At 47.1% G+C, this 27330-nt stretch overlaps 1 protein-coding gene across 7 annotated transcripts in view; it reads right to left on the reverse strand.

Moving 5' to 3' along the window:
- Positions 1-27330, reverse strand: part of LOC139049694 (crustacean hyperglycemic hormone-like) — an 89000-nt gene that overhangs the window by 23383 nt on the left and 38287 nt on the right. For 3 of the 7 annotated variants that reach the window (XM_070525423.1, XM_070525420.1, XM_070525426.1), the window contains exon 1: positions 1307-1685. The exons of 2 other annotated variants lie outside the window; for them this stretch is intronic. The gene's annotated coding sequence lies outside the window, so the exon portion shown is untranslated. Of the gene's footprint in view, positions 1-1306; positions 1686-27330 lie in introns of those variants that run through there. 2 more of the 7 variants (XM_070525425.1, XM_070525421.1) reach the window with 1 other exon arrangement.

Consider the following 27330-nt stretch of genomic DNA (forward strand, 5'->3'; position numbering starts at 1 on the left):
AACACAACAGACTTTCTATAACGACTTTTGTAAGGAGTACTATAGGTGATTAACATAGCGTTGTACGGTTTTACTGGCTACGCTCACAAAGTGCTCGGATATTCAACGTAACGCTCAGAAAGGGACATGAATATATCAGAAGCATTCACTCCCGCATCAAAAAGTTACTGTAGTCGGTGACATCCTAACAAACGGCGAGTACACCACCGTCCATATCGAAAAGAATTCGGGTAGGTACGCCAGCCAATTATGTTCGCCCATTCCCGTGACGTCACGGCCGATTTCCCTCAATATCTGCGTCCATCTGGGACAATGTTTAGGAGGGCAGAGACACAAAGGACAGGTGCAGCGAGGTTATGCGGGCGGAGCTGAATTATTATGTAGCTTGACAAAGGGTTTAGTACTCTCTAAGCTCAATAAAGGAAACGTTTATGCAAAACAAAGACGTAAGCTTAGCTTATACTTTCGTTGACGGCACGCCAAAGTTCTGCGTAGCTGTGAATACAGCAGATTTCCTTTAATACGAAACTCTGTTAACACTATATGATAAGTTGAATAGTTCGTGTAGCCTTTGTTTACTTTTTCAAAGATACAGCTCACATCTCTTAAACTGAACATTTGATAAGAAGAGCCAATTTCTGAGGGCTCTCAGGTTTGGCTGAAACAGAGCAGAAGTAGGACAGGGCTCATGTGGGATCCATACGGGGACCAATAGGTCCTACACAGGCCCCAGTACTTCCGATACTTGTGCATACCTACTCTACATTCAGGAACGTAGGAAGTGGACATAAAGCATGGCGATGGTAACAGAATGCAAAGAGGCATGTATACTTTTTCTTCCCGCTGCCTCACACGATTACAACTGCCCCGTTCAAGCCAACACGTAGCATCGAACAACCAGGCCTCCATTCTAAAGCGGTGTCACACGCACGAGATAGCGTTAACTCAACGGCCTGCGAGTCATCTCGACTTGTTTAACATCCGCACAGACACCTTCGACACCTGTCACCGTTCCTTTAGCAACAGTAGTAAGCGGTACAGCCTAGAGCAGTGCACAACACAACGTCGGGAGGGAGGGGGTAAGGGGGAAGCGGTGCGGAAGTGACGGGTCGTGTGCCCGCGCCGTGCACGTAGGGGTAGGTCACCCGAATGAATGGGAGCGAGGTTGGGGTGGTTCGGGGAGAGGGGTGTACGCACGTCGAAGCACGTATGCGCAGGCCGAAACAAGGCAAAGGCGCAGCAAAAAAAAACGCAAACGGTTCCGCTCGATGGCGAGTATCGAGGCAATTCAAGAAGCATCACGCACCGATTCAGTCCACGGCGAGGAGCAGTGGGAGGGGTGGGGATGACCACAGGTTTCACACCAAGGGCAGCAGCGGCAGGCAGCAGGTGGAGGGATGGGGAGAACTAAACGGGGGAGGTGGCGGGCAAAACCAGGGCAAAAGAACACAGCGCGCAGGCGCTCGCGTCGTAATGCCAATAAATACACCGTCGCAAGTAGCAGATACCCCCACAGCTGCTGTGCCTCTTCCTTTCCTTTCTCCTTGAAACGGCGGGTGTGGTCTTTGCACAGCGGTAGTGCGGTCTCCGTCAGGCACTCGAGGGGGGCCCCGCTTTTTTATCTCCAGTGCGTGTGGTGGCCCTTTTTCTTTACGACGACTTCGACGGCTGAAAGTACGCGCCACTCATGCCACGCTTATATTTTCCGCCTCGGAGGGGGCGTGGTAGCCGCGAGAGGGGGGCTCGCCTGGCGCTCGCTGCTCCCATTGGTCGCGAGTGCGGGCGTCGGCCCAGACGTCACCGCCGAGTTGGGGTCACATGGGATGCTACGCGCGGTCTGACTACCCCCCTCCCAACGAGCTCACGCGCCCGCAACGAGGGAAAAGACTGTTGCACTGCTTGTGCTCGCGTAGTTTTCCTCGTTTCTTCGTACGCTCTTGTCTCGACGGTAACTTTTTATTTTTCCTCCTGTGACCGCTACAGGCATCGTACGTCTCTCCCTCTCTCTATCGCTCTCTCACGCGCGTTTCTTCATTCTAGAAGTGGCTGATGAAAGAACGGCGAAGAGCTGAGGCAACTGGCGACACAGCCCCGCCACTCCACCATACTTTAATTTTTATTTATTATTATTATTTCATTTTTTTTCCCACATCTCTCACTGTAGGTCTTTTCCGTGCAGCCTCAAATTACGTGCGCCGACGACCTCCTCACCCAAACTCATGTGTTTCCATTCTTTAGGCCCCCCGAACTAAACACACACACGCACACACACACACACACACACACACACACACACACACACACACACACACACACACACACACACACACACACACACACACACACACACACAGACACACCGCGATGTCGCCTGCCCACCGATACAACCAACACATCTCTCGCATATGCAAGCTTTCTAAACAGGCTACCACCATCTCATGGTATTTTGTCTTCTGATCGGCGCGCCTATTTCATTCTTTTCGCATTCTTTCTGTCGCTACCGAACCTGCCTACTCCTTGTTTTCATTTTGCCGTGCTATTCCTTACACAGGCGGCTAGATTCTCTCTCTCTCTCTCATTTGTGGTTATTCTGGCTTCTTTTCGAGACTCGGCTCTGAGGAGATGGAATGCGCGATGGGCTCCTGAAAGGAATGCGCCGCACTCTAGCGCGGTAGCGGGAGGGGGAATCGGTATGGGGTGATCGGGTGGGGTACTTAAGGGGGCCGCCTCTGCTGTTTCTCTTCGTCTCATGCAGCGACTCCCCCTTCCCCCTTCCCTCCTCCCCCCGCTTCGTCCGCTTCGTCCCGATACCTACAGTTGTGAGCGGCGTGGTTTGAGGGGGGTATGACCTGGTGTTTGTAGCTGGGCCTTCCTCTTTCTTATGCCTTTCTTTTCACGCGTCGCAAACGAAAGAATGAAGCGAAGGTGCTCCGCGCGACTACTCAAGGCGCCGGGGGTCCTTTCGGAATCTTTCCGACGGCCCCTTTTGCCTACCGGGGACGGCCACCGTCGGGATTAGTTGCGTGCAGTGCGGCGTTCGTGCCGAGTCTCCGGTGAAGTGCGGCGCGTTTCTGTATTAATTTTCTGGGCCAAGCTGATTCGCAGTAAATGTTAGCCACCCCCCCCCCCGCCCCCAAAGAAAAAAAAACATACAGCTGACTTAGGGGTATCGGTCAAGATTGGGCTGCGCCGTTTATGTTTACGATTGAACCTGCTAATTCTTCATCGTGCATGTACATACCTACTTGTCTTAAACGGTACGTTGCCGTCGTGTAGAGGGGCATTCACCCCATCAAACTACTAAATCCGTCCTTTCGCGAGAAAAGTAATTGAAGTGAATTGGGTGGACTGCATTTGAAATGACATACGTGAATAAGCCAGTAGGGCTGCTTCAGTGTGAGCCATGCGGAAAGGCGAAGTCACATGTCGACTTGAAGAAAAAGGGCCACAGTAATAACATAAACCGGGAATCATTCATTGAAAAGAGATCCGTTCTTTCGCTTTCCGTATGACAGTTTCTTGTGCACGGAGCTTCACTGTTACATAGCTTTCTTCCCAGTTTGAACGCTGATATCAACTTATATCCGAATGCTCTCAGTATGAATTGTAGGGTATTGTGAACGGACAAGGCGGAGCAGGGTTTGTTCACGATTCGTTGGATAAGCAGAGCCCTCTTATTATGATTAGTTGTGAGAATAGCCTTATCGTGGTGTAACAGCTGCTGCCACAGCGCGGTTGTGTGGTATTGTGGTTGAGGAAGGTGCAGTACGGTACACTCGTGACTCATGTGATACTGATTCGCAATAAAGCTCTTATCATAATTAAGGGGGTACTGCACTTCATTATCACATGCGCTTCATTCCGAAGCAGTACAGCGTCTAGGGGTCCGCTGGTGCACAGCACGGATTCGAAGCGCCGCAGGACGGCAGACGATAGCGCTTACATCGCTCCCGCTACACACGCAGATAACGTCAAAACTTTAATCTTACACCAAAGTCAACAAATGCCAGGACCCTGTCGAACACGCGTTTTCCATTAGCACTCGATAAGCAGTCCTCGAGTCGATATGCGAAGCTGCACCGGCCAAATTCCCGGTGTAGTACGTAGTCACTCCGACGAACCATTTACGGATCTGCGTTTGAACTGCATGCTTTTTTAAAAACTAGTTTCATATTAGGTGTTGCGTTTGTTTGTTCACGTTGTAGTTACCTGTGTTCTTACGCACATCTATGCGCTTACGTTGTTTGTTTATGTGCTCTTTTTTAATTTGTTCTACAACTGCTTCTTGTATCGTAACTTTCCAACACGTTCTTTGCGCGGTTCAACCGCCATTATTCTGTATGTTATCCATGTTCGCAAGCCAGCTCACCTGTCCATCGAAAATTGCGACGTTTGCGACGCCCCTACCCCGTTTTCTTTTTTCACCAGCTTCTTTTTCTTTTCTTCTTCCTATTTGCAGTAAACTGCTACTGTCACTACTCTGGTGCAAGCGGCCTTCCTCCTTTTAAAGTGTACCAATTAGTGGCACAGCTCTTGGGACACATGTTCCCGGAGTGATGCGATTGTGCTTGGAACCTTCTCTCTCTGACTTCTGTTATTTTGCATGTTCTTAGCTGCTTGGGTGTGGGAGGGGGGGTGGGTAGGCAGTCACATATTGCTTGCGGCATTCCCTACTATTTCACTGGTACAACCACTACAACTACTAGCGCCGCTGCCGCCGTTAGGATAACTGCTACTTCCACCAATAGAACTGCCACTACTACTGCCACTCCATCCCGTACAAATCAGTCGCACAGCTCCGGGGACTTGCTGCACCAAACTGGCGGTGCGCACTGTTCGGCGTGAAACCACGCCGTGTGCCCCCTCCTCTTGCGTTCCACAGAAAAATAAAGGGGGAGGGGGGGGGGCAGCAACACTCCCAGCAGGTGTTGAAGTGTTGCGGTCAGCCCGGACCCCTGGCAGCTCACGGAAGCAAGTTCGGGCATGCTCCCGGGATCGTTTGTACGTTCGGCCGCTGTACACGAGCCTCGGTGCGTCTGCCCCGACGTCTTCTCGAGCAGTGGTGGTGTGCCTACCGACCTCCACTTTTCTCCTTTATTTTTTTTTTAGTTCCTCCTCTCTCTGCGGTATACGAAATCGCCGAAACGTCGTGTTCTAGTAAACACACCGACTCCTCGACGACCCCGAATGCATGTATGGACGCGAGGTCATTTTTACGTTGCTGGAGATGCCATTGATACGCCCCCATCCAGCCAACACGACACAGCAATAAAAAGAAGAACACAAATGGGGTCAGGACAAAGGAATACGGGTATAGTCACGCACGTGCGTTAGCGGAGGCTCCGTGAGCACCGGGAACGTGCAAGAAACAGCCCTCATTACGTCATCGCAGTGCTTGGTAGAGTTGCCAGATGGCTGTGCGGCGTTCCGGTTAAGTATCGACGATGTTGGCGCAGCGCCCGATTCGGCAGGCGATGCCGCATGGTTTTAAGCGAGGAAGAAGGAGAGAAAGAGCGTACGGCCGATTTTGTGAGACGTCAAAAGTAAGACTGCCGTGATACAACTTGCTCTTCACGCTTTGCATTAAATAGAAGGTCCGGGACCTCCAAACAACAGGATGAGAAATACTGGCAAGCTTCAGAGCACCCAAAGTTATTTAATAGCTTTTCCAAAGCCAGTTTCGGTTTCGTTTCTACAATGTCGCGATGCAGTATGTGTTCACGTGGGAGATCGAGGACGTTGTGAGGTTTTGACAACTACTCCGGCTCACAAGATCGTCTGTTATGCCTCAACCTCGGTGCTCACAACGAGTAGCAAGGTCATAACGTCAAAACACCAAAACAATGAAACTTACTGCAAAGCGAAACTGAAACTGCAGCTGCACAAAACTTGTGCATTACCCACCGCTTCATTGTAATCGTTTTTAACCTTGTGTGTAAGAGGTTAACTAGTGCGAAGACTAGAACAAGTGTCATAAAAGAAAGATAACTGTAGTGTACATAATTGTCGTAATAGCCGCAATGCCAACACCAATCAGTACCAGTGTCCCGATTCATGCACTAAAGATGAATTAAGTGATCCTCTGAATGGACGCCAAATGTTTCATTTCACAGTGGTGGAACGGCCATTTTACCTTTCGGCGCAGGTCCTGGCGCATGGCTAGAAACTGATTTGGCGCAGCAGCAAGCACTTTTGCCGCAGGGTCCAACGCACGTGTGCTTACCATATACAATGCAAATATTAACTGATATAGTCGATATGTCGTGGAGACTGGTTTACGCGAGGCTTACCCTGCAAGCGCGGTTAGGAAAGGACGCGACGCTCCTCCATGCTCCGACGCACAAATGGCGCTACGGCTGAGTTCGCTGATACGACGCAGAGAAGCACCACAGACAGAGCGTCAAGAGACGCGTGTTTATTGACCCAGGATGCAACACAGTGCGATAGTCACAGCTTGTGGGCAAAGGCTCATCGCAAGACCGATCGAGTACGCGGGCCTGCAGTAACATGACATCATGCAAGGTACTCATGTCATGACGTGCACGTCATGGAATTTTCGAATAGGGGCCGCAAAGGTTTGGCGGTCGCAAAGAAAATGCGTCAGCGCCACTGCGCATGCGCGAGACGCGAATACGGGTTTGCGCTTGCATCCTGTGTTTACTAGCGGAGCGACAGAAACTCGACGTGAAAGTTTTGCGTCAACGATCATGGCGGCACCCATCGAAGGGGCAGCTCTCGCCGTGTGCCACATTCGATAATAGAGAGAGAGAGAGACAGAGAGAGAGAGAGAGAAGGGAAGAAGGAAAGGCAGGGAGGTTAACCAGAATGAGTCCAGTTTGCTATCCTACACGTGGTGAGAGAGAGAGAGAGAGAGAGAACTGAGGTGTAGGATGTCTATAGTCGGGCACTCAAGTCTGTTGCCTTCAGGTAGTGAAAAAGCACTCGAACTGCTTTCTGGGCTAATAGCATTTTTAACCACGTACCACGTGCGATTCTGATGGCAGCGGCTCTTTTGCAAGGCTCCGCTATCACTTATAAGCATCGAAAAAATTTAGCCTTAATCCTACAATGTGACGTCCTCCTTCGGCAAACGCCGTGGTACCACGCGGGTTCGACGGACACCCAAATAAAGAGACAGCAAGACGGTACAGCGGCACTACATTGTACTACATCCGCCAGAGAAAAATGCGCGATTGACGAATCGGGCAACTCCGACGGGCCGATATATAGAGTGTCTCGCTATAGAGTGAGAAACTCAACAGACCGAGAAATTATGGACATGCCGCTGCTTTCATCTATGATGATGATGATAGCGTGTTTATTGCTTTCATATCAGTTTTGCTAGATGCGAAACATCGGCGGAAGGAGGGTGTAGCTTTTACACATGCTTTGGTGCAGGCACGGCGCAATTTTCCGCTAAAATGCCGTTCTGGCGCAGGATGGCGCAAAGCGCCGCTCTAGGCGCAGTTTGGCGCTACTGTTCCACCACTGATTTCGGTGTCCCTTCATCGCCAGGGAGCGAAGGGGCCCTAGGAAATCCTGCGGTATTCTCGGCGCGTGTCTGTGAAGCCCACCTACGGTTGCCGGCGCTGCGATGACCGTAGGTGCCGTAGTTGCTACGCGTTCTCGCCCTATCGGTCCTGTTGCAAAGACCAAGTCTAGGCCCAGGCGCACTTTCTATATCTCCCCAAAACACCCTTTACTGTACACTCGCAGGCCCTAAACCGACGTGTCCCACAAGCGACAGAGAACGGAACACCCAAGGATACAAAGAAAAAGCTCCAATTTCCCAGAAATTTCCCCGGCAAAAAAAAAAGAAAAAAAAAGGCGTTCTCGCACGACTTCCCGTCGTCAAGCACGCCGTGTGCACGCATCTCCCAGTCGGTCGGCAGTGTGGCGGCACGTGATCCTTCCGCGCGACTGATCTTTCAGGGCGGCCGCGGCAGTCGCTTCGGCCGAGCCACGGACGATACAAGACGCCGCCCCCGCTACCTCAGGGAGCGGAGCGACGCGACGATCGAGTCGACTCTAGCCTCCCGAGGACAAGAGCTCGGCGATCCGTCAAAATTATCCCCGGCGTTTTACCAACGGGAAACCGGCTTGGTCTGCGTGGGGAGATCGCGGTGAATCACGTATAGTGCACGTACGTGACACGTCAGGCGATTCCCATTTTCCGACTAATCCATTCCTTATGTTTTCTTTATCTCTTTTCTAATTTCTCGTTGCACTTCTTTGTATACGTCGTTGGCTAGACCAGTGTTCCAGCGTGTACAGTATATATAGCTCTCATCTATAGCGTCTGTACGTGCGTACGGTGATAGCCTCGGCCCGATTCCAGGAACGACGCGGAAAAACTATATTGCGAGAACAGTTCCACACAGACCGGGCAGAAATGTGCGCGGCGTCTTGCCGAACGGAATACGCGGACGTGCTATAAGATAGACTTCGGGAGAGACTTCCATGAAGGCTAGTAGTGCGTTCGGTGTGTTTGCTCGAGCGTCAAGTATGTGCATGATTCTTATTCCTGAACCTAGATCCTCGTTAGCGTTCATATTTTGCACACGGGTGACAAAGGCACAGAGGCAACAAAAGTATAGTGCTATGTTTTTTTTCTTCTTGTGTGTGCTGCTGCCTTACTAAATAGAGTGCAATTGCATTGTGATTCTTTTATTTTATTTTACTTGCTTCTCTCATTTACTTTAGTCGGTACATGTATGAGACGACTCACTTTGTTCCTAAGTTCATCTTTTGCATGGATCCATAACTAGGCCACTGACTAAGAATCCCTGTATTACCGCTTGTACAATGTGTTTCTTTATATATAGTAATGTATTAGAGATACTGCTACTACTACTACTACTACTTGAATCGTGATGTAATCACTGCAGTTGTGCAGAGTTTTCACTCATGCAAGAAAACGCAGTCGATTTCAGACCGACCTTCGATATAACTTTTAATAGCAGTTTAACCTCTTAACGACTTTTGGAACAGTGACTGTGGAAATGCCTGTATTCGATATTGTACAGTACTACGGAACACTGTACATTACTGTACAAATACTGTATAATCAACGTGAAGAATCTAGCACCAGTTCTAGGCGCAGTGCTACACCGGCCTGTTGCACAGAAAAGCTGTTCGAACACAATAACAAAGTAGGAGGAGGCTTGCGCATGCTCTCTAAACTCGATAGCCATTATTTTGAGACCTTAAAGAATGCAATGACTTCTTTAAACAAATGAGAAATAAAAAGAAATAAAGGAGAGAGAGAGAGGGAGAGGGGGGGATGCTTGTTTCAAGGAGTAAAAAGCTCTCGCTGAACCAAAGGCACTTACCCGTTTTCACATTTGCGAACTAACGGCTTTCCCGCATAGCCTGACATCACAATACCTAGTATTGACGCGATCAAATCAGCGTCATATTTAAAGGGACACTAAAGTGAAAAATTATTTCTTCTGCCTCGGTAAATTACCTTTCTGCAACACCGAAAGCACCACTCTTACAACGATAAGACATTTGGTAGGCCAGAAAAAGCGCAAGAACAAAATACGGGTGGCGACGCCTGCTTAAGCTCCCGCACCTGGGGGCTGTGGCGTCTTGGATTTTGATGGCATCTTCTAGGGCCTACTAATTATATATAGCGCTACAGATTGACCCCATATTGTTCCAAAGGAACCAAATATTAAACATGGCAAGTTTCGGGAACCTTTACTCAGCCAATGCGGCCCAAATGCGAAAACATACTTTGGGATCCCTGACGTCACGCTGACGTACCAGCGCTGGGGTTTCGGCGCGAAATTCAAATACTGATACTTGGACCTTCATTTTCTCATCTAATAATCAAACTATTTTTTTGAAATGACTGCCTGCAGAATTCTCAAACAATGCTTCATTAGTCTAAACTGATTTATTGTTTCGCTTTAGTGTCCCTTTAATTTGGAGTTCTGTCATATCCAGAAGTTGAGGAATACAGGAGCAAGGTATATCTTTTGTATATATATATAATCTCTCAGTACTAATAAATTCTAAAAGTAGCAAGTTATTACTTTCATTCATGCTTATTGAGACGTTTCCTTTACGTTCCACATAAACAAAAACTCGCCGAGGACTATGGTATACTCCCTAATGCAAAATTTGAGTACAGCTCTACACGTGTTTTCATTTCGCGATATACTGACTGGCTTGGACAATCTGTCTCGTGGGGGACGTCGCAAACGGAGCGAAGTGTGGCGCGACAGCAGACGACGCGGACAGACCTCCCAGACGACGCGCGTTACTCTGGCGCCATCTAGTAGCCATCGTCGCCGCAGAGCCCGTCTTGCGCGCCACTACGCTTTGCTTCTCGCGCCTTTCGCCATGCCCTCCTCCTCCGCTTTCCACCTCACGGCTCCGCTGCACCCACCTCCTCGCGCTCTCTTCGCCTATCGCCGTCTTTCATCTGCCGCTGCGCTCGGCGATCGCTTCGATCTTTCGCTGAGCTCATTCGCTCGGTTACGCCGACGCTCGCCGCAGGAACGGGCGCCTAAGTGCTGCGCTCAAAAATTCCCTAAAACCACCTAAGCAATTATTTCTCCTTTACTTCCATTCAAAACGCAAATGATCGGGATACAATGTAATGTGTCACGGTATGCGTTGCGACTAAAACGGCTTGAAACAAAACCTTAAGACTTAAAAAGCACCAAAAATGAGCACATTCCTAGCGGTAATGAAGAAAGTTAAAAGCAATACAAACGGCGCTCTCGTAGGCTACCAATACTGCGAAGCGTGGACAGACAAAAAACGATCAATCAGAATGCCCGTTAAGCCTAATCTCGAATATAAAAATATATTTAAAGAACGCGATGTAAGATTACATTTTCAGACGGTCGTCAGAGGTCTGGCAACCGAATAATGTATAGGTTTTATAATCTCAACTCGCACCACAATCGCTGAAAGGCCATTTGTCCAATTATGTTTGTGCGCATCTCCATTTTCACACAGTGCAATAAAGCTTCCACAAATTGAGTGATCGGTTGAATGATTGATTGAACGCCAAAGAGCGCGATTTTGAGGGCTGAGTTATGGGCTTATTGGCAGTTGATCTTGTCAAAGGTGACATGTGACACAAACTAGACGACCATGATGACGACTCCGGAAGACGCATCCAACGCACAAATTAAGTCAACGTAGCTCTTAACACGGCCTCCCTCACAGCCATGCACAGTGTTGCTTTAGACGATAAATCCCGTGAGAGAGAGAGAGAGAGAGAGAGAGAGAGAGAGAGAGGAAAGGGGAAAGGCAGGGAGGTTAACCAGAGAAAAGAAAAATCTGCTACTACCAAGTACGGTTCCGCGGTAATCCGTAAGAAGTTTGTGGACAACTATTTACGTAAGAACTTCGCGCACAAGCTGAAACTGGAGTTCTGCCGCACTTTTTGCTGCAGCCCGCCTCGCCGGTAAGCCAGTACTTTCGAAAAACGCCTAACACGTTTACATACAAGCTAAACTCAACCAAGCGACGACTGGCATGGCGCTCTTTCACTATGCCTGGCCCTTGCGCCACTAAACATCATTCATTCATTCATTCATTCATTCATTCATTCATTCATTCATTCATTCATTCATTCATTCATTCATTCATTCATTCAAGCGACGCTGCACGCAATTATTGAGGCGCAGCTATACATAGCGAGCCGAGAGCGTATCTTTCCATTCCTTCTTTTCTTTCTTCGTTTTCCTAGGGGCTATAAAAGGACCGAGTCACTCGCATTCCCACGAGAAAAAGACAGCGACGCGCCCACCGCCCAAGGCGATCGAAGCGCCGCGACGGCGAAAGAAGCGGTTAGCGAGCGATTTGAGCTCGATACAGCGACGAGCGGTCTCCTACTTCGGCGAGGTCGCACGGCTCGCCTGCATCGCCGGTCGCGACCAGACCGCGACCGACACCACAGGGAGGGTCGCCCAGAGCGACACCAGCAGAGGGCGCTTCCAGCAGTCTAGCCCACCGCCCCGTTCCAAAGGGGGCGCTCATAACATCCATCCATCCATCCATCCATCCATCCATCCATCCATCCATCCATCCATCCATCCATCCATCCATCCATCCATCCATCCATCCATCCATCCATCCATCCGTAGTGCAGAGCCACATTAGTGTGGTGAGGAGGGAAGTACAATTTGAGGTGAGGGTCCAGGGAAATCCCACTATTTGTGTCGCCGCGGCTGACGTTGCGTGCTTTCCCGCTTCCGTCGTAAATTCACGTAACATTGTCGACTCGTCATTTTTTTTTTTCTGCGTTGAGTGAGTATAAGGGATGTGAACGTAGGAAAAGGTACTTGAAAACGTCAGTCCACCTACTAACGTCCGCCGACAAAGTGCGATATTTGAAAACTGCTGTTCGTAATGATAATGAATCTGCACAAAGCGTGAACTATAATTGTCAATGTAAGCGAATAGCCAAACGCTTCTTTCTGCAACGCTATTCACTTTGTTAAAAGGAATGACGAGCTTCAAGGCATGTATGCTTCCTGCAGTGAGTATATTTAGGCAATGTTTTTTTCACTACGTGATTTCACAAAGAACGGAGCCGTTAACGTTTGTTGGTGTTGGCGCGAGTTATGCGTGTGATTGATATCACACGCACTCCTCCGATCACGAAAACGGGAGAAATATCCAAAGAAAGCAACAGATGGTTTCACTGTAGCCATCGTGGCCGTCACATATTGGGGGCGAAAACTATCTGTTCGCTTTGCAGGAACCAGCATCCCGCCCGCATCTGTACACGTTTCTGTGCGTGTAGAAACTTGGGGCCACTGGGTACGTGCAACTAAGCACGTGACACCATAGGTATGATAACATTATTGGCCAATCCTCCAGAATGGATATGCGTGCCGCTGGGTAAGAGCCTGGATAGACAAGCAGAACAAGAGGCAAGAAGTGAAGAAGTCGGCATCAAAAGCAGCCGAGTGCGGACAACACAGTGAAGGGAACAAAATGGGACCAGAGAGAGAGAGGCAAAGGAAAGACAGGGAGGTTAACCAGAGATTATCTCCGGTTGGCTACCCTGTACTGGGGGAGAGGCAAGGGGATGCGATACGTGAGAGAGAGAAGGATTAAAAAAAGGAAAAAAAAACTACACACACACGCACGTACACACAAACTGTTTCTGTGGGCACTGTCACGCAGCCCGCAAAGGCGTTCCTAGTGTTATGCAGTGCCACCGTACAATCCTGCGTCACACAGTGAAGTCACAATCTGTCAGAAAAATGGCACCAGAGCGCGCATTGAGCGATGAGCGTTGAGCTACGGCGAAGTAAGGACGATGTCGGTAACAGAAAATTGAACAAATCAGCTACACAGAAGTGAAACATTTGGCAATTCGGTGTGTTGCTACATGATTTCAACGCTAATCGAATTCACGTCGACATTTATCATGAGATGAATGTTGTCGTATTCCTTTTTTTTTTACGTATAGAAGTTGACGCAACATACGTAAAATCGTACAACGAGCCTAAGTTTGCGAACTTTGCGAAAAGTCTCGGGAATGTTGGCAGGTATGTAAAATTATTTAAAGGAACAAAATAGCACATTGGTCAAGCGCACATTGTTCTTGTTTTAGCCGGTGACCATCTCTCACCGGACTTTTCCCTGGAGGGACACTGTTATCCAGCTATCTCATGAATGTCGCCGCCGATTCTGTAGCGAAAGAGTTCAGTGGAATCAGATTGCGCACGCGAAGCGAATAGCGTTGTACCTTTTCGAACGCACGCGTACCCCAACGACTGCTCAGGAATGCGTAATGATACAAGCGCACATGGCGGCAACATTTTATCCTTGAGTTTAGAGGTCTAGATTGCACGATCGGCGACTGAGCTCACCGCTCCATTTGTAGCGGACAAGGAATCCAAATAACTGCAAATATATGCTAATGACCTGTGGAGAAACCGCCGGCAAGTGAGAAACGCAACAAATTCATTAACAAACGTATGATCAACTGTTAACTTCTTAAATTAAATTTTGAAATGTATATAGTTAAATATAACATCCTAATAACCCGATCGGGCTTTATACAGAGCTCAGTGGTGTGCTTAGAGAGGGGAAGATGGGATGAACACGTAAAGATGACGTGAAATATGAGAAGACAAAGACAAATCTAAAACAACAGAAGGTTTGAAAATGTAATGCAATGCAAAAAAAAAGCATTGTGCACGAGAAACGCACAGTGCCGGAAACAATTTTCGTATGTACAATATGTGTCAAGTTAGAGATTGCTGCTATTTGGTTTTGTCCAGCAAAAAAAAAGAAAAGAAAAGAAAAAAGAAGAAAAAGAAACAGGAGCACTTTCCCCTGTTTATAACATTATACCATAGGTACAAATAGACACGCGAACAGGAGGTAACTGATCAGGAAGCGTTTTGCACATTATATGGAAGTGCGACGCGTCATTATTCTGTGGTCGGTTTGTGAGCATGGATTATAGTCCAAAGTCTACGCTTACACGTAAAGATGACGTGAAATATGAGAAGACAAAGACAAATCTAAAACAACAGAAGGTTTGAAAATGCAATGCAAAAAAAAAAGCATTGTGCACGAGAAACGCACAGTGCCGGAAACAATTTTCGTATGTACAATATGTGTCAAGTTACAGATTGCTGCTATTTGGTTTTGTCCAGCAAAAAAAAGAAAAGAAAAGAAAAAAGAAAAAAAAGAAACAGGAGCACTTTCCCCTGTTTATAACATTATACCATAGGTATAAATAGACACGCGAACAGGAAGTAACTGATCAGGAAGCGTTTTGCACATTATATGGAAGTGCGACGCGTCATTATTCTGTGGTCGGTTTGTGAGCATGGATTATAGTCCAAAGTCTACGCTTACACGTAAAGATGACGTGAAATATGAGAAGACAAAGACATTTCCAGCAAAAAAAAGAAAAGAAAAGAAAAAAGAAAAAAAAGAAACAGGAGCACTTTCCCCTGTTTATAACATTATACCATAGGTATAAATAGACATGCGAACAGGAAGTAACTGATCAGGAAGCGTTTTGCACATTATATGGAAGTGCGACGCGTCATTATTCTGTGGTCGGTTTGTGAGCATGGATTATAGTCCAAAGTCTACGCTTACACGTAAAGATGACGTGAAATATGAGAAGACAAAGACAAATCTAAAACAACAGAAGGTTTGAAAATGCAATGCAAAAAAAAAGCATTGTGCACGAGAAACGCACAGTGCCGGAAACAATTTTCGTATGTACAATATGTGTCAAGTTACAGATTGCTGCTATTTGGTTTTGTCCAGCAAAAAAAAGAAAAGAAAAGAAAAAAGAAAAAAAAAGAAACAGGAGCACTTTCCCCTGTTTATAACATTATACCATAGGTATAAATAGACACGCGAACAGGAAGTAACTGATCAGGAAGCGTTTTGCACATTATATGGAAGTGCGACGCGTCATTATTCTGTGGTCGGTTTGTGAGCATGGATTATAGTCCAAAGTCTACGCTTCAGAGTCTGAATCAAGCCACCGTCAGGAATGCAGGTTAGCCTGCAATCTGAACAACGCAGTGGATTATAGTTTCGGAATTGCAAGCGTTTGAATATATGTTCATAATATGTGCCAATATAAATGCTAACTTTTGGAATGATGGTGCCTATTACTTCTTCTAACTGATAGTGGTTACAGGTAAGACAAGTAATGAGGTTGTCAGCGTACATGATAACGCCGTTTTCCGGAGACGAAATGTTTAGCACCTTTCAGACGACCGCGCAAAAGCCCCGCGCAAACGTCGCTACTGTACAAGCCTGTGGAAAGTCTCCGACGGGATTCCACACAATTCGATAATGCTCCTCCCAGAATAGTACCGTGGTGAGGCTACCGTGGTGACGCTACCGTGATATGTCGGGGTGATTGCTCGGCCTACGTGCTTTCTAGGGTAGTTATATTTTTTTTTTCTTCAGCGGGGATGATTCAGGCAGTTTTCTAGAGACAAACTATTTCGCACCGCTTAGACAACCATGCCACAAACTCGCTGCACAACGTCACCATTCCAGTGGAAAGCCTCCAGCGGGATTCCCGCCTCTTCGATAAATGATTCTCCCAGAAGTTCAACAGATGACGCTATCGCCAGATGTCGAGATGATTGCTTGATTTATTACGCGTTCAGGGGTATCGCATGACGCAAGGGAAGTAGCAATATACTACGAGCCCATCGAGCACCATTGTCCTTGCTGCGAATGGACAACTTTCTTTCAGTCGCAAAAAAAAAAAATGAGAAGTTCAAAGGCGCGTACTGAGAACTGCTGGTTTCCACAGCGGCTTTCCACCGTCTTGAAACCCCGAGCCATGGAAGCCCACTACACGTCGCACGTGCTAGAAGTCACGGGACGGGCCGGACGACGGACGTGGGCAAGGAAAGCGCCCGTAGCCACTCCACACACAAGAAGCCGCGCTTGTGTTCGCATTTCGTCACAGCCGGCAACGACGTCTGCAAACCATTATAACACGTGCCCCCGAAGCGCAACTGCGTCGGCACGACTTTCTCTCCGACTGCGCCGTAATGCGGCTAATTCCAGGTCACGCGACGGGAGGGTAATTACGCGTACTTACACGCGCACCCCAACCAGGCGAGTCCCCTTGGTATTTTTTTTCTTTCGTTACTTTCAGTTTAATCTCTTGGTTACTTAGCTCGTATACATACACACCCCGCGCTCTCGCATAATTGTCGTGGCAGGAAAAAAAAATAACAATGGTGATAATAACGAGCGTGCTTCTTTTCCCGAGCGATTTTCAAGTCGCGCTCACGCATGCAACAGTGGAAAAGGAGCGCGAGTGAGAGGCCAGCGTGGTCGAATTACAGCGTTTTAGCGGTGGTTAACGAGCAACACTGAATCAATTTAAGCTGTTGAAGGTTTCTTTCAAATGTGGCACTTTTTTAGGGAAGAAATTTTAAGTTGTAGACGTCCTTAGAAACGTACGTACGTACTCACGTGAGTACTTACGTGTGTACTTACCTACTCACGTTAACCACAAGCGTTCTTCGGGACTTAACGATGCCCACACGACTTGAGAAAACTAACAGTTTCACGCATACGGGGGAAAGCGAAAGTAAAGACAACGTGCGCGAACATGACGCCATATCTGTATTTCGGTGACAAACTTAATGTCCAAGACAATCCATAAGCGCCCAGATGTGCCGTTTCTACGCCGACGCATCTCGTTAGACCACCTGAGTCCACAGTAGCACGTTACTACACTAGGCTACCTATTAGCGGATAAAATTAAGGGCGGACTTGCCCTATTGACTCTAAGGACAGAACGTCGCCATCCATGAACGTCGCTAACAGCGCGATCAATTTAATCTAAAACATTCAAGTATATCGCTCGTTTTCTTTCATCCCCTGACCTCTCCTTCCTCGCTTCGTTGCAAAGCGAGGTGGTGAACTGCGAGGACAAGGGGGAGGGGGGGGGTTAAAGGTCGCGAGTGATGCCGTATGTTTTTCGGTTTCCTGCCTCTTTGTTCATTGCCTATGGTCACGCGAAAGTAAGGGAGTTCGCGAAGCGCACGCATAGATGTGGCTGACGCAACATTGCCTCAGCCGGCGGCAGGAAGGAGCGGGTAAACGCCGTTAGGTCAGCGTGCTGCCTTGTATGATTAAGGCTTATCAACTTCAGTTCTCGCTGATTACACAAAAAAAAAGAAGCTTAAGAGAAGAGATTACAGTACGAACAAAGGCTTGGCCTGACAGTGCCAACGTGGGAGCGGCCCGCCTTGGCTTAAGAAGTCGAGCCTCCGGACCTCGATCATTATACCATAAAAGTCTTCACACACACACACGGGATGTCCCTTCGGGGTCCATATAAGGACACCCTATACGGAACACTCCGGGGGCCGTATTATGTATGGATTCTTTTTAATTTTCAATTCGTTTTGCCTTTCGCCAACGGCTGGCATGACGCGAGGTCTTCGTTGTCACCAGTACCCGCGACTCACTATGAGGGGAGAAAAAAAAATTAATATAAACGAAGGAAACGAAGCCTGACATAACACGACCCGTCAAGCCCACACGAAAATGAGCTGACCATAGTGATACACTTACGACTAGTTGCGATATCTCAACCTCTGACCCGCAAACGGTACTCTGGTTAACATCTGAACTAACTTGTGTCAAACAGCCGAATGCGTAAATAAGACGTTACCGTGAACTTTCGAAAATCCCGTTAAAGAAGCGCTGGGCGGAATTCAATGAAAACTGCTCTATATATAAGAGGAAGAGTTATATTCTACTGACTGTCAGGGTAAACGTTTATCGAAGCCATAGCTAGCTCCCTGCACATTTACTTTTCGCGAAATGAATTCCAAAAGACAAAAGCGTCCAGATATAAACGAGGCAGCAAAATATAATCATCATACTAAAAACAAGAATGAAAATGGCATCTCTTCAAAACACTTAAAGCGGAGAAAGTTTACCCCTTGCCTAACAGGATAGGACTGCACCATGAATGTCTTTTGAGGAATTAAATTGAGGTAAGTGGCGATTTTAGGTAAGCTAGAAATTTACATAACCAATACGTCGGCCTCGAGTCACTCTGCTTCCTGAATTACGATATCTCCCATCGTTTCGTGGTCACATACTCGTAATACTTAATTTATGACGTTTTCTCGATTTTATGCAATTCCTAAAGAAAAAAGAAACTGGCTGTGGCTTAGCTAAGGTTGCCCAGGATGCGAAGCATACTAGCCTTTATTTTAACGCGACAGCGTTAAGGAGCTCGTGTCGCAGAAAAGCCGGTGTCGTCGGCGTCGGCTCAGGCGTGCGGCGCTTGCTCAGGCGCACATTTCGTTGTCGCGCCGAACGCTGCGTTGCTCGACGCTCACCGCGTCCGATGCGGGGCGCGTAGTCGCTGCGCCGTAGCAAAGCCACCTAAAAACAGTCTCTGTAGCACGCCGCAACCTTCGCTTCTCATTCCAACGAGCAGCTCTGTCTCCAGGAGGCATCTCACCTGGTGAGTGTCTAGCAGAGGCAAGCGCAGCTGCTTATATACCGCCGCGACGCCGCGAGCGACGGCGCGAGTTGGAGCCCCGTTTCTCCTCTGTCGTGACGTCACGGTGTCACGTGGTATTGACGGCGACACCGCCGCGCCTGAGGAGCTGGGTTGAGCTCTAGTAATATGCTTCGCATAAAAATCGAGGACGCTTAAGCTTCGCCTTTAAGAGTGGAACGCGACGGCATTCAAAGATCCATCACTGCTTCTCCACGCTTCCCGGCAACTGCAGCTTATGTCACCGTAATGTTTACCGGGAAACTTTGGCGGTGAACGCTATGCACGAAGGCGAGCTTTCTGGTAGAAACGCTGTCTCTTGCGTGGGCCGATCCCGGAGATAGTGAACAGCCACGCAGAACAAAATTGCATCATTTTCAGGTTTCTGTTACTGTTTCGCACCTTTAATGTTTCATCCTGAGAAGATTTAACATAAAATGGATGCGCTGTCGGTGTTTTGTTTGACGACATTTGTGCGTGGGCTGTCATTCTCAAAATTCCGAGGAATAACTTCGTCAAGAATGTAAGACAAGATACATGAGCAAGTTTAGTGATAGAATGGTGTGGCAATGTAACCCGCATATACCGCATGTCCCATAGCAAAGCGTAGCACATATATATACTTAAACATATACGGCAATTTGCGCTCACGGGACACCAGCGTCGGACGCCGCCACCCGATTTTCTGCGGCATGTGGACCTTAACGCTTTCGCGTTAATATACAAAGCTTAAATTACTTGCACATCTGCTCGCAATAGTCAGCAGAATCATTATATATATATATATACACAACCATACATATATATATATATATATATATATATATATATATATATATATATATATATATATATATATATATATATATATATATATATATATATATATATATATATATATATATATATATATATATATATATATATATATATATATATATATATATATATATATATACATACAAATTTTAACAGACCCAAATGTACCATATATTTCATGCACTGATCGTTTGCTACCTCCAAATACTTATTTCTGTATATTGGGAAACGTACAATTACCCATGGTAACATATTTTAGATGCTTAATTAATTCTTTATTTATATAATTATGTGGTTTCACATGCCAACAATGCCATATGATAATGAGGCACGCCGTAGTGCGGGGACTCCAGATTAATTTTGACCACCTGCCAGCAACTGCGGTTATTTACGGCGCCCCATAACCTAAGTTCACGGGCTCTCTTGTATTTCGCACCCCTCTCCCCCACCTCACCGAGATCAAACCCGCCATGACACACTCGAGATAGATAGATAGATAGATAGATAGATAGATAGATAGATAGATAGATAGATAGATAGATAGATAGATAGATAGATAGATAGATAGATAGATAGATAGATAGATAGATAGATAGATAGATAGATAGATAGATAGATAGATAGATAGATAGATAGATAGATAGATAGATAGATAGATAGATAGATAGATAGATAGATAGATAGATAGATAGATAGATAGATAGATAGATAGATAGATAGAGAGGGGGGTGGCAGGGAGGTTAGCCACACTCAAGCGAAGCTTGACTTGCGGATAGCTCACCAAACCAACCCCTAATTAATTGATATATCAAGTAATTGATAATGCACTTCATTGATATCTTTAAATTTCTTTTTCGGGGGAGGAGGGGGGTAGAGCAGGGGTGCGAGGGGATGGATGTGCTCTCGATCGCCAGAAATAAGGGCAATCAAGTTGTCCACTTTGATGCGAAACAGTATTCGGGCTTTCTAATTTTCATGCATTAATAGTGCGGGCCCACCACATCTTCATGACGTCACGCCCGGGAGCTTGGCCATAGATGCTATCGCAACTAATGACGCTATGCATGGGACGACGCAGAGCAGAGAGGTTCGACGCAGAGGAAATGTTTCGGGAACGCCGAGCGTGGTGGAAAAGAAAAGAAAGCGGCTAATTACTTCCCGCCTGGGCGCGCACCAAATCAAATAAAGACATATAAGAGAGAGAGAGAGAGAGAGAGAGAGAGAGAGGTAAAATGACATAGGAGGAAGGAATGATACGGAAGCAATGAAACTGGCGTGAGCGGTTGCGCGCGACCGAGATTCAATGGCCGACATTCAGGCACGCTTTCTATTGATATACGCCTCCCCCTCCCCCCCCCCCCCCGACCGTCTCCTCCCGTCTCTCAGGAAAGCCGCGAGCATCAAAAGAGAGGGGGGGGGAGAGGGATGCAAGGGAGGCAGGGATGTTAACCACTCAAGAGTCTGGTTAACATGCTCAATGTGACAGCTAAAACTGGCGTCTGCTGATCTGTCTGCCGTTTTCAGTTATAGGTTGGTATGCATGCTAAATGATTCAGGTATCTTTACGCCGATAGGAAATATTTAACGGACACGAAATAGAAACACTATAGGCGCTCTAGGCTGATAATTTATTCCGTCGAAACTCTACCTTCGCTAATTTCGCGGCAAGAGGTTGAATACTTTAACGAAAAGAACGAATACGAGATTTCCGTTGTTTGAAGTTCGCCCCGAAACCACAGCGCAAGTACAGGTTACTGTGACGTCACGGACATCAAGGCTTTTTTTTTGTTTTTCTTTTTTCTCACCGTGTTTCCAGAGTAAAAGCTGCCAAAACCTGCCAAGTTCAGTTTTTGGCTCGCCTCCATTTCAGTGTCGTACTCCATTTTAACTAACGAACAGCTAACTCGGCCTTAGAAGACAACGCCAAAGTCCATGACGTCACAGCGTGCTGATGTGGGAGCTGCGACGCGGCGTCGCCCCCCCCCCCTCCGCCCCCCAACCCGTTTAACGTTTTTGCGTCTTTACTAATTACTTAAATTAAATTCTGGGGTTGTACATGCCAGAACCACTACTTCATTATGAGGCACGTCGTACAGTGGAGAACTCCGGATGAATATTTCCCCCACCTGGAATATAAGTTAACGTGTACCTAAATCCAAGTAGACGAGCGTTTTAGTTTCTTTCTTTCTTTTTTCATTTCACCCCCATGGAAATGCGACAGCCGCGGCTTGAATCGAACCCGCGACCTAAAGCTGAGCACCGCTACGTTACAGGGCTATCGCGGCGGATCCCTCAGGGTAAGAAGGGCTTCGTTGGAATTGCAGAAGCGTAATTTGCAAATTAAATATCAGTTAGCACGAAAACTACGTGAACGCGGAAAAAGGCATGGTGATGCCCCACTGAATTAGCGCCTCATACATATATATACATATTGGTGCCATTACAACTACCTTAGTTCTTTTTTCTTTCTTTCACTTCTTCTTCAATCTTCAAAATTTTGCGCACTTCAGCATGTAAAACGCATGAGTCAGCAGACGTTAGCGATTTCGCCAACTCTTTCAACTCATTCACTGCGGCTGCGTGCAGAATGATCTCGTATCGTACACTGCCATCTTCTATAAAGAAGGGGAAAAAACTGAATACACAAAGCTTTTCTGTACATGAGTGCTGTTTGCCATTAGCCGGACGCCTTCTTTGATGATATGTTAAACGTTGATTGGCCGGCGTCCGCTCTTACGAGCATCTCTGTATAGCGTAGGAACGTTTTCTGCGAATACGCGCATCGCTTCGATACGATTCGCATAACGTCGTCTGTTTCCGCTCACAGTACCGACTGCCGTAGACCCGAAAATGCGTTGGTGGAAGTAAACTCGTTCGCAGCCGAAGGAATCGCTGAAGTCCGTCGATTTTCTTTCCTCCGCTTTTCTTTTTTCTTTCTTTTCCTGACTTCCGTAGCCTTGAGTGAACTCACTTCAGACGCAGTTAACCCGAGTGCAGTGTTCTCTGAAGTAGAAATACGAAACGGCGTTTGATGACGTTTCGGAATATATACGAGTTAATAATCCTCGTCCACGAGCAGCTATAACAATGACCCGAATTGTCTTCGTGAGCACCAACGCGCGCTCTCTCCATGGGCAATAAGCTCGGAGATCTAAAAAGAAAGAGTATATAGCAGAGTGCCAAACCGGTTAACTTGTGCTTCGGCGAACAAAAAATACAGATCTTTCGAACAGGATAGACAGCGGACGGCACACTAGCTCCGAATCCTTTAGAAAAAAAAAAGACACATGCAAAAGACGACGACATACACTTTAGTGCTTTGTCTGTCGTCTGTTGAGTGTTTAAGCGCTGTCTTCTTCTTCGCATTAGAGAAGTATGTTTCGCACTTCCGGCTCTTCTGCACTGCAGCAGTCGCCTTCGGGAGCCTCTTAAATATTGTCACTTCATAATCAGGCACTCAATATACAGCCTCGCAAAGGATTCGCGTACGGCGACGAGAAATTGTAATCCCCGACGTTATACAACTGATCGAGTCGCCCGTGTCGTGCTCAGAACGTCCGGAATCGCAATGGCATGCACGAGTACCGCTACCCCCCGCTATCAATAGCTGCCAATAGCTACCAATAGCTGCCAATAGCTACCAATAGTTTCCAATAGCTGCCAATAGCTGCCAATATTAACTATTGACGGACGGATCGCTGCAGCCATTTTGTACTCGCTGCTCCGCGTCTTCGTGACGTCACGCTCTGCAGTTTGTCTATAGGTTCCCCAGCTCAGTGGCTCCATCGGAAGCAACGTGAATCAAGGAGGCAACGTTCCTCTGGCAAAGACACAAGATCGAAGAACGTCGAACAGCAGTGGGAACAGCCGCGTCCAATGGTCGAAGGGGATTTCCCGCGCGCTTTTGGGGGGGGGGGGGGGGGGGTGTCGACGCCCGGCGGCTCGTTAACAGCACTGCTGAATAGTCGCGCAAAAAAAAAGGAAGAGAGAGAGAGAGAGCAAAAATATGTCGAACGACGAGCACGACCACGCGAAGTGCCGTCGTCAGTTGCGTGCAGCATTCCGGATGCTCAAGCAGCCGAGAGCGTGCTTTGACTATTCATTGTGTTTGTATTACACGAACTATTTTTTTTTTTGAATTGTGGTGTTCTGTCACATGTTATGTGCCGGGTGTTGCACGAAACTTGACCCATGCATTTAAAAAATATGAAAAAGGGGTGGTACATCTTAGGTGGTTCAGACCAACGGCATATTGTTCATATAGTAGGCCTGAGTTACCGTTTTTTTTTTTTTTTTGAGTGGCGATTAGTTCAGTAATGCAAATTAAAAAATAATGTAGAAGTTCTTTAACGTGCACTCAAAGCACAGTACACACGAAAGTTCTTGCATTCAGCCTCTACAGGAATGCAACCGCCGCGGCCCGGGAACGAACCCGGGACCATGCGCTCGACACCGCAACACCATAGCCACTCAGCTACCGTGACCGGGATGAGATTTTAGACATCCTTTCCGGGGCATAAGCACTCTCCCAAACGTTGTCGGGCCTGCTCGTGAAAAACCCAACAAAGTTGACGCTACGTTGCGCGTTGTTCTTTTTTATCCAGGCTCTAAAGAACGCCCGCGAAATACTCTGACTGCACGCCTTGCGCGTCCGGGGGCCCAATTCACAAAGCTGTTCTTTCATAAGCGCATTCTGCCATCAGTGGACGGTCGCCTTCGCTAATATTTCAGGCATCAGGATTGGCTGGAATTTCCTCTTGCGAGCGATTCTAGCGCAAGACCGTTTTGCGAATGCGGTCTCTGACCTGCAGCGCTCCAAATCATTTCTTTCTTGTGTCGAAAGTACTTTTGTTTTTTTCGTTCTGGTGATTTTGCCGCAAGGCAGTTGAAGTAAATGTAATATTCTTAAAAAAAATCAAATAAAGCACTAAAAATGAGATTATGTAGTTTTATAAAGCGAAAGGGAACCCGCGTGCTGAGATGCAATAACGCCTCTTTAATGATACGTTGTATAACGATATATCATATACAAAATTATAATAAGACACATACAAAACGCCGTCTAGTGGAAATGTAGCAGTGCATCAAAAAAAGTACACGATCGTTTTTCGCATTCCACACATCGGAATGCGCCCAACTAGGCCCGCGACCACCTCGTGCTCAGTAGAGCATCACCTGCTTCGCTCCGGGACTCTGGTTCAAAGCCCCACCACCGGACAACGTCAACTTTACCGAGCAACAGCTTCTACTCGACGAGAGATCCGACGACGACACACCGAAACACTGGGGAGGTAGGCGAAGATAGATTCGCGTTAGAGATCGACTCACAGCGCGCGTGAATCGAACCAGTGCGTAGCGTTCGTATTATCCGACATTTCCGGTAAGTAAAGTTCGTATTATCCAGGATTTCCATTTGTTCGTCGAAAGCGCTCGGCCACATACTGATAGAAGATGCCGGATCCAAATCCTCTGGTGGTAGTGTCTATACTGGAGATGCGCAGCTATGGCTGTGTTTAACTGGCATGGGAATAATAGGCATGGAGTAAGGAAATAAACTAGTATACGGAGCATGACGTCACGCAGGCAACCTTTCTCGAGCTGTAGCTCTCCACCCCCTTTGCCTTTCTTCTCTCGGAAAAGTCGGGCCAACACGTGGTCCTGCGCTCGGCGGACTCGGGCCCAGTGCGCTTCGTCGCCGGCAGGTTTTAATCGACGCGCATTCGTTCGGGTCCTTTATGTGCTGCTTTCTTGTCACATGTTTTCTTCCCATATGCTTCCGCAACTTCTGTCATTTTGTGCAGCGTACAGGTGGAGCCCAAAATGCACGCCCCAGGATTCGTTGCCTGTGAGTAGCAAAAACACACACACACACACACACACACACACACACACACACACACACACACACACACACACACACACACACACACACACACACACACACACACACACACACACACACACACACACACACACACACATCTTGGAGGCTACGCTTTTTGCGAAGTGCACGCGCCAGAACTGATTGCGGAGCTGGAAACACGTCATACGCGCCACGTTTTTTAAACCCCACCTATCTCGTTTTCGTTGCAACTGACGTGCGAGAGTTAGGCAGCTGCACGCGTTGCCTATCGCACCCGCACCAAAGCCAAACTAAAACTCAGCGCTACATAGTCACGTGTTAATTGGGCCGACTTTCTTGGCTTCCGTAGTGTTGCGCAATGCTCCCTCTTAGACTTCTTCTTTTTTTCCTCCCTGATAGTAGGTTATAGCACGTGGGTGCGCCCTAAATTTCGTCCCTTTCTGGTTTCAAGTAGTTTTGTGACGTTACAGACTGACTGATCCATTCCCACAATATGTTTCGCTATACATAAAAATATATGCAGTTAATATACATGTGTGAATACTCTTACTGACTTCTGCGTTGAGGGAAAAAAATTGGATTGCGTCAAAATTTAGGCAGATAAAACACTGTGAGTAAAGTCAAAACAATGTCCGAAGAAACGGGCACGAAGGTTATACAAATCCAAAGGCTAAATATCATGTGACTCGCTCTAGTTATTTCAGCATGAAACTCTCTTAACCACAAGCTTTACATCTTATAGTTTATTTTGTGAGTGCTCTGAACACAACAAGTACGGTAACAACTCTTTTTGTCGATTAAAAGGTGCGCTGTTACGACGAACTGAGAAGCTGAGTTCTTAGAATTTTCTAAGAAGCCTTTGCAATATATTCCATTCTACAACCCAGTTTCTTGGCAAACCGTTTATCACTACGCAAGAACGTCTCCGAAATTCCACTGCTTCTACAGAGTTCCGAATTTGAATCATCGCACTCTACTTCGGTACTGGTCTTCGGTCGCGAAAAGACAGTACCGCCCATCTGGAATACGCGGCTAGGCGTGAATAGTCAATTTCCTCTGGACATATTAGAATAATAGCCTCCTCTGTGATAAGTTATTCGCGAAAAACGGCGCTTTAATTCCGCATAAAAACCCTTCTTTTCGTCCACGACCTCTAAAGAGGACGCTGGTTGGTGTCTAAAATCATATTTTTTGTCGTTTCGATGAGGCCCCAAAAGTGGAAATTTTTGTTGTTATCGTTGTTCTTTTTTTAATTCTCACTCTGGTTATTTTGTTTTGCCAGAGGGCACCAGAAAACAGAATTCTGAATGCCTGTCCAAGATGGAGTAGGTCATTTTATTGTTCTTTAAGTTGTGCCGCGCTTACATTATCACCAGAATAAGCTGGTCGTGAGCGGTGGATGCTAAAGGAAGGAATAGAATCGAGTTTTGTCTGTTGCATTTGGCCGCTTTTCGCCTGGGGTGGCCCACAATGAGCATGAGGGGAATAAAAGTGCGATTGATTGATTGATTGATTGATTGATTGATTGATTGATTGATTGATTGATTGATCCATTCACTTCGACATTTTAGCCCATTTTAGGATGTCCAAACAGAGTTCTACGCTAAGGAATATTACAGCAACTCTTTCACCT

This window comes from Dermacentor albipictus, chromosome 9, assembly GCF_038994185.2.
Source record: "Dermacentor albipictus isolate Rhodes 1998 colony chromosome 9, USDA_Dalb.pri_finalv2, whole genome shotgun sequence".
Classification (NCBI taxonomy): Eukaryota; Metazoa; Arthropoda; class Arachnida; order Ixodida; family Ixodidae; genus Dermacentor; species Dermacentor albipictus.